Source organism: Vitis vinifera, chromosome 17 (assembly GCF_030704535.1).
Source record: "Vitis vinifera cultivar Pinot Noir 40024 chromosome 17, ASM3070453v1".
NCBI classification, from domain to species: Eukaryota; Viridiplantae; Streptophyta; class Magnoliopsida; order Vitales; family Vitaceae; genus Vitis; species Vitis vinifera.
In genome coordinates, this window is record NC_081821.1 from 11,084,248 (window position 1) to 11,093,781 (window position 9,534).

The window sequence follows — 9,534 nt, forward strand, 5'->3', positions numbered from 1 at the left end:
ATCATGATCCGTACAAGTGGACTTTTTTTTTTTTTTTAAAGAATGCAATAATAATAATAATAATAATAATAATAAGGTGTAATAATTAGCTAAATATTATCCATTTTGGGTCAAAAAAGACTTTTATGACTTTAAAATATATTTACATGATTAAAAGAAATTTATACTTATATAGCATAAAAAACTTTTTTTCCTATTTAATGTGAGATATCATAAATATTTTCATGCAAATACAATATTGTCATTATGTTTCATGAGATTGTGAGGTTAAAAAGACAAACACCCCTTATGAAATCAAATAAACCTTTGCATCGACGTTGATGATTGATTTTAATACAATTTGCATCTAATTATATAAATATTGTCAATTCTGAACTTAAAGGGGCCTTTATAACTTTAAAACGTGTCTTCAAAATGAAGGAAAACCTATATATGTATTGCGTCGAGAATTTTCTCCTATCTTCTATGTGAGATATCACAAAAGGTGTTTTTCTAATGCCTAATCATCAACAAATGAATTGGACGGTCCAAACATTGATAAATGATAACCACTATGCAATATATGGAAGACATGTTCAAATCCATTAGTGATAAAAGGTTGATAGTGTAAGTCAAATCATATGTAATTTCACAAAAAAGGTGAAAAAAAAAGAAAGGAAAGTAAAGTCTGATTCAAAAGAAAAGGAGGTAGAAGAAAGTGACCAAGGTGATGGCTCACCATAGGCATCCCATGATGAAGACAAGGGAGAGTCGTTTATTCATATGAACATTTCCACTTTTGACGTGAGATTATTATTTTTCTTGTCACATTTGAAAATAATAAAGTTAACGATTTTCTTTAGGCGATTATTTTAAATTAAAATAAAAGGTTAATTAATTTTAAATTTATAAATGATGTTCCAAATGATACAAAAAGCAAAGGTGGGGGCCGTGGGGTTGATAGCTAGCCATCGAAGGTCACCTCAGCTGACCTTGTTGCATAAAGCAAAGGCCAAAATACTATTGCCAAGTACTCCAACACAGCAGCACAAAATTTTTGCCCACCTCCGATTTGATTCCCTTCCAATCACCCACTTTTCCTTCTCCCAGTTTTGGACCATCTCCATTTTTAATCTGAGAGAAGTGTATTTTGGTCTTACCATTTTAAAAAAAGAGAGAGAGGGAGAGAGAGAAACCCATATCTTTTTTTTTTTTTTGGTGGATTCATCTTAACCATATAAGTTGCATTTTTTTTAGTCTTGAGGGTTCATTGGCTCAATATGAATAATATTTACACGGGAGTAAGTGGATTATTGTAAATGATATTAGATTCTATATTTGACTTCGGTATAAGATTCTGTTTGAACCTGTAATATCGGAATCGTTATAAATCTTAAACTCCGATGTGAGATTTAATTTGTTTTATGTTGTAATATAAAAATTGTTACAAATAAATTCCTATTTTATATATATTTTCAAACGAGTACATAAAACATACTTTTTCCGTTTTAATTTTTATTCTCAAGCAAAAGCCATTTTAGCTATCTTAGTCTCAAAAAGGAGGAAGAAATAAAAAAGTTGAAAAGAAGTGGTCAATCATGAAGTGCAAGGAAAAGAGGGAAGCAGTATTTGCATGGTGGAAGGTAAGTGGGAGGAGGATGGTGAGATGTAATGGTCCTCCCAAGCTGCGGGTGAACTAAGAGCCAACTATTGTGTTTGACTTGAAACCAGAGTCCAGAGGAGTAAACTATTATGAATATGGAGAGTGATACTTTATGGTGCATGGGTCCCATTTATTGTGTTGTTGGGTGGGTGGGCCTGTGATCCTATCTCTATCCCACTTCCCCCCCACCTTTGTAAAATTAGCTCTAATACTCCCAGCAGAGGTCTGAAGCCTGAAGGTGAACATTCCAGGGGGATGACCCACTCCTTTTGTTCCTTCTTGTTCCTTGGCCCCAGTTGTCACCTCATCTGTTGCTATTGTTTGCAGAGCTTGAAAAGGATATACCTCATTTTGAAACTCAAATAGTTTATTAAAATTGTCATTTAGCTCATGTTTTACTTTTCTTGACTTTCTTTCATTATTTTCTGTTCCACTTTTGAATTTAGGTTTCTAATGAAGGATATCTTTGAAAACTTCAAGTTTAATAAATTTTTTAAAGTAATTTTTTTTTAATTTCTTCTTAAATTTGGATGAGTTTTTAGAACAAATTTCAAATATTTCTAGTGTTCTTTTTTTTTGTAACATATTCTTATAAATAATTGGGATTATAGAAATAGGAGTAGAAACTTCTATGCTACAAGAAGACATGACAATGGGATGGGTTTGGGACGGGTTGCCCCCATTCCAACCTGACCCCGTTTATTCAAATAATTCTTATCCCTGTTGGTAGTACCAAAAATAGGTACTTGCCAACCAGGTGCCCTTTGGAGGAAGTAGTCAATTCCAACCCTATATCTCAAAGAGAGACAACCCAAGGTATCATTCAAGGGAGGTACCTCCGTGGATCCCCATTTAATCACCGGGATGTTCATATTGACAAGACTCATGATTTCTAATTTTGAATCTAGCAAAAAAGCTACAATCATCACCAAGATTGATTGAAGAACTCAATATGCACCTTGTATGCTTGAATTATGGACTTTGTCTACTTTTACCATATGTGTTCTCAGAGAGACTGTTTTGACATGTATGGATTACATTATTGTTAGACTATTTTAATAGGCAATGATGCACTATGTAAGACTTATCAAATATGAACAACTAAATTCAAAATGTTACATAGAGTGGTTGGAACTTTCATCAGAGTTAGACACATTCCTCAAGTGAAGAAAATTTTGGTTTCCTTGGAGCATTAGATGTATTGAGGTGTAGCTACATAATTGGAGAAAAAGAAAGTTGAAAGTAATTAAAGGAGCATTGGTGATCATGAAAGGAGAGAAAATTGGAAATTTATATAGTTTGATAAGCAACACTATTGTAGGTGGAGTTTACACTCCCCATAATATCATAATAAAATTCGTATGATATGAAGTTATAGCATATGGTTCTTGAATATTTAAGTGAATGGAGTATGATGTATTTACATAAGAGAAATTTGTTAGAGGTGTGAAATCAGGCAAATTAGACTTTATTGAAATTTTGTGTGATTTAGGAAATAATGCATAGTCAGTTTCAAGTCATCTCACATGAGTGATGAGCTTGAACATTTTTTATTATGCTTATTATAATATTTTAGTTCTTTCTTTAGTTCTTTTCATTGGTAGTGCATATTATTTTATTTGTTTTATTCATAATTATTCAAAATAAACTTATGCACCTATTTCATGAAGCATAAACCAAAGTTGTTCGAGATATTTAAGAAATAAAAGAAAAGAAGTCTGAAACCAAACAAAAAAGAGAATAAAATATTTCAGATCATATGATGGACTTGCAAACAAGAACAAGAATTTTGGAGAGAAAGTCACATTTAGTGAATCAATCTATAGTTTGTATGATTTTCTTTTTTTTTGGGTGGGTAGGGGAGGAAAGACAAGAGAAGGCGGGCTTTAAAGATGAAGCCACAATTAGTGAATTGACCTATAATTTACATGGATAAGAGGAGCGAAGATCTAGGAATTAGAAATTCATCCACTCTTAGTAAGACCCTTATGGGAAAATAGTCATGGAGATTTGGGACTAAGAAAGAATCCTTTACGAAATAAGTAATTTCAAGGAAGTATAGGGAGGAAGAGGGGGGCCAATGCTCTAGAGGAGTGAGGGAGAGTACAAGGTAGGTGTATGAAAGACTTTAACAATAGAAGCAACTTCAAGGTGACCAATAAGAAGATGTTGAAATTTTATAAGAATAGGTAGTGTGATGATGTTTCCTTAACGTAGACTTTTTATAGTTATTTACAATAACCACTATCAAAGATGCATGGGTAGCTAAAGTATGGGAGTAGGAAGGGAAGAAGAGTTGTTGGAACCCTTGGTTTATAAGACAAACTCATGGTTAGGAGTTTGAGGTGGAAACCTTTTTTAATAGGTTGCAAGCATAGACTATAGATGGGGATATAGAGGATAATATGGTACTCAACAAAGGGAGTTGCATTTTTTCAGTTAAGTTTCTCTATTCCTCTTTATCATGCAAAAATATTGTTTGGAATTTTTAGATACCATCAATAGTTAGTCTTTTCACATGGGAAGTTAAGTATGACGGATTATGAACATTAGATTAGCTCAAAATGAGATGATGAAGGATACCAAACAAATGTTATTTGTGCAAAAAAGAAGAAACAATTGACCACATCCTCCTTCACAAATTCGAATTACTCGCTTTGTGGTAGCTAATTTATACTCCTTTTAAAACAGTGTGAGTGGTGCACTCCTTAATGAAATATTCCCTTTTGAGTTGACATGAATATTTTATTAAAAAGAAAAACAAAAGACTGGGAGAGTTGTTCCTTTGTATTTATTCTAAACCATTTGGAAGGAAAATAGGACAATGTTTGATAACATTGGAAAGGTACACCAAGCAATTACACAATCTTTGATATATAATTTTTTAGATTGGGTTCATGATGGATTTTGTTGAGTAGTTAAAATAAGGCGTAGTAGTGTAGTGTGTGTGTGTGTGTGTGTGTGTTTTTTTTTGAATTTTGATGCCCTTGTATCCATAGTCTATAGCCCTTATGTTAATCCTTGTTAGTATAATTAATCTTTGCCTATAAAAAAGGAGTTTATAAAATAAGATAGGAATTATTAAAGAAACTTCACAGCAAAATGGAGTAATTGAAAAGGTGAATAGAACACTATTGGAACAAGATGTATGAAGGGTAATGTTGGGTTATCTAAGAATTTTTGGGTTGACTAATCGATCTCCATGTTCTACAAGTAATTTCAAGATTATAAAAGAAAGAATGATTGAATAAATCAATTGATTTTTTCATTTGTAAAATATTTGTTTGTCATACCTATGTTAGCGTGCAAAGTGAAAAAATTCACCACTTTATCCAAATTTGAAGAAGTGTATATTCCTTGGCTATAGATTAGTTGGAATCAACTAATTAAAGAAAAAAAGCGGTGAGCATTGATGTGGTATTTAATGAAAAGCTTATACTAAAAGAAAGATTGGGACCAAATGATTAATGGATCACTTAACTACACGTAAGTGCATAATAGCTTTACATAAAGTGGGATAAAAAAGTTACCTCTTATATTTAAGTTCTCAACAAAAGTTTATTCTTGAAAACATTTAATATTCTTAAAAACAATTAAGAACAAGTTTTAAAAATAATTCTTAAAAATTGATTTTCAAGAATTGTATTAAAAAAAAAAATTACCAAACAGGCTCATAAGTCTTCCTATACCAAATGATCGAAAACCTAAAAATAGATCATAAACTTCATTTCAGGAATCTAATTATCCATTTCTCAACTTTTTAACTCCAAGAACATGATTTAGGGTTCCAAGTGATCCATGATTTTATCACCTAATAACCAAACAAAAATCTCCTCCCTTATTATTATACATTCTAACTTTCTTCTAAATGATTTTTGAATTCACTTGTGAAATGAACACCTTTCAATTGAGTTTATACCAAAGCCCTATATAGGAAAGTCAAAAGTGTTTCAATTTTTTTTAAAAAATATTTCTAAGTTTTTATATTTTCTTATTTAGACAATATTTTATATATTTTTTTATTATTAGAAAGGAATTGCCTTATAGTGAAAATTTGTTACAACATAGATTTTTGTAATGATAGATTTTTTTTAATTAAAATAATGACTATGTACTTAGAGTTTTTGGGTTTTGAAACCTTTTCTAGGGATTACTATTATTCCCTTGATTATAATGAATTGATTTCCTTTCTCCCCATGGGTATATGCACATTGTTAAATCACATTAAATCTTATATTCTCGCGTGATTGTTTTATCTTTATCTCTTTTTCTTTTTCTTTTTAAAATTTTATTGTTTATTGTTCACTTGTTTCTACATAACAAGTGGTATCAGAACTAATACAATGTCTAAGGCTATGTATGAGATGGTAAAAATTTTCTCGTTCCTATGACAATAAAGAATGAAGGATCTACTCATTCAACAAGGAGTTCACAACATGTTACATGGTAAGTTAAAGAAACATGAATATATGATAAATAAGATGTTTGAAGAGATGAATGAAAAGGTTGCTAGTGCAATCCATCTAAGTCTTTTTAACAAGGTAATGTATAATTTGAACTTGATTGATAAAGCAATAATCAAATATATCTATAATAGTTTGAAATGATTATACATATTGAAAAACTTGTCAAAGAAGTTATAAGTGAAGGAATTGTATAATCTATATATTGCAGAAAATGTATATCTACTATGCTGTTTGCATTTTTTAAATCGATTAACTTTGTAATTGTTGCACTTTGAGGCAGTGTTTAAATAAAAGGATTAAGCAATTTTGTTGTTTGCATCACTTCTTTCATCATATGATAATTTAATAACAATCTTATCGTATGGGAAGGGAGGCTTAGGAGTTTGATCCGGTTATTGAAGCATTGCCATCATATGACAAAAAGAATAAGACTTCTTATAGAGAATGACAAGGAGACCACTTGGGGACAAAGTCACAAGAGAAAAAGGAAGAGGTTGTAAGAGAGAAAGATTATCGAATAAAAATAATTCGAAATTATAGTCACACTCGTGCCAAGACACCTATTACGAAATATTGCATAATTTTGAAAAAGGATTTAAAGAGAGGATAAAAAGTCATTGATGCAACTAGTGTTGTAAAGATAAAGGTAATGAACTAAAAGCAAATATGTTTAATAATTTTGACAAGTAAAAAATCTTCTTCAAAATGCTTGAATTATGAACTTTGTTTACTCTTACCATATGTGTCTTTGCAGGGACTAGTTAGAAGTGTATGAATTGTATTATTGTTAGACTATTTTAATAGGCAATGATGCACTATGTAAGACTTATCAAATATGAACAATTAAATTCAAAATGTCATATAGAGCGGTTAGAACTCTCATCGGAGTGAGACACATTCTTGAAGTGAAGAAAAAATTGATTTCCTTGGAGCATTAGATGTATTGGGATGTAGCTACATAATCGGAAAAAGAAAGTTGAAAGTAACTAAGGAGAATTGGTGATCATGAAAGGTGAGAAAATTGGAAATTTATGTAGTTTGATAAGCAACACTACTGTAAGTGGAGTTTATACTCTCCATAACATCATAATTGAATTCATATGATATAAAGTTATGGCACATTGGTCTCAAATATTTAAGTGAATGAAGCATGATGTAATTACATAAGAGAAATTTGTTAGAGGTGTGAAATCATGCAAATTAGACTTCATTGGAATTTTTGTGTGTTTGGGAAATAATGTATAGTCGGTTTCAAGTTAGCACCTCACATGAGTGATGAGCTTAGACATTTTTTTATTATGCTTATTATAATGTTTTAGATCCTCTTTTAGTTCTTTTTATCAGTGGTGCATATTATTTTATTTGTTTTAGAGACAACTATTCAAAATAAACTTATGCGCCTATTTCATGAAGCATAAACCAAAGGTGATTGGGATATTTAAAGAATGAAAGAAAAGAAGTCCAAAACCAAACAAAAAGAGAAAATAAGATATTTCAAGTCATATGATGGACTTGAGTACAACAAGAAGGAATTTGGAGAGAAAGTCACATTTGGTGAATTAATCTATAGTTTGTATGAAGGTTTCCTTTCTTTTTTTATTTTGGGTGGGGGGAGGGGAAAGCAAGGGAGGGTATGGGTATGGACCCCGCATTTCTGGTCATGCGTTTTCCACTCGATGGCGAGCTCGATTTTTATTTTGTTTGGTGAAAATTTGATTTTAGAAAAAAGACTTGGAGTCGCCACTTATTTTTGTTTTATTTTTAAAGGGTGAAAAAAATAAGAAAGAAAAACCCTAAGTGTGACTCCTTATTTTGGAAAGGATGGTCTGTGAAAAACCGGATTGGGTTCGGGGGTTAGGTTACTTATCAGGAAAGTACGGTAAAGACCGTAACACTCCTCTAAGTCCCTAAAGTCGGGTTTCTACTAATAAAATGAAGCAACTATAACAATTGATGAGTGAATCAATGAATACTCAAAGTGATCATGCACATGTGAGAATCAAAACATGCATATAGAAAGACTAGAATGGGAGTAGATGCGTACCTGGGTGACGAACCACAATGTGCTATCAAGAAGTGAGGTTAGTGTACAATTAAGGAATAATTTCAAGCATGTCATAGAGCAAAATAAATCAATCATGTATGACAATTAAATCGATCAATCAATCAATCAATTATAAAATCGCTTATGTCGGGCCCCCACTAAAGCCCGTTTCATTTTGCATGACTTAATTTCGTAAATTCCATTATTTCGGAATTATGAAAAATTCGTTCATGCTTATTAAAATCAAGAAGAGCAGAAGATTGTTTGAAGACCAGAATGAAATTAAAACTATTTGAGAGAAAATCGGATTTTTGAAATTCATTTGAAAAAATGGAGTCTCGAAGGTTATTTAAAAATTGGAATTTTAAAGTTTATTTGAAGATCAGACTTTTAAAAACTAAATGTGAGAACGAGAATTTTAGAAATTGTATTCGAATGAGGTTGGGAATTTGAAAAATGATTTGAGAGTTTGGGATTTTAAACGAGTGGATAAGCGGATGAGTGAGTAAGTAAATGAATGGGATGGTGACAATGGTGAAATAATAAATATCAGGTAAATAATTACGAGAGATGGAATTTTTAGAGATTTAGATATTAAACTCATAGATTGAAAATTTAAGAAAATATTTAGGGACGAGACCTTTGGTATATGAATAACTGAATAAGTAAGTGGATGAGATAACATTAATAATGAGAATAATCGTTAAACGACGATATAGGGACGGTGGAGTTTTTGAGATTGGAAATTAGATTTGGAAGTCAGGTTCTGATGAATTAAACTTTAATGGTTGGAATAAATAAACAAGTATGGAATAATAATGCTAATTTAATGAAAATAATATTTAAACGAATGAAAAATGAGTAGTGGGATTTTTGAGATCGAAAATTAAATTAGGGCGTTGGATTTTTGAAGAATCGGACTTTAAATAAATAAATAAATATACGATAATAATTCTACTTAAGGAATATAACATTTAGACGAATAAGGTTTGAACGGACTATTGAAAAATTGAATTAAGACATGAGATTTTTGAAGGGTTAGACTTTAAATAATTAGGTAAATATACGATAATAATTCTAATTGATGAAAATAAGATTTAAATGAATTGTAGAATTTTTAGGATGGAAAAAATTAAATTAAAACATGAGAGTTTTGAAGAATCAAACTTTAAATAACTAGATGAATATGAGATAATAACTCTAATGGATGAAAATGAGATTTGAACTAATTATTGAAGAATTAAATTAAGACATGATTTCCTTGAAAGATTTAGACTTTAGATAGTTAGATAAATATGAGACAAATAAATGTTATTTGAACTAATTATTGAGGGATTAAATTAAGACATAGGATTTCCTTGAAAGATTTAGATTTTAAATAG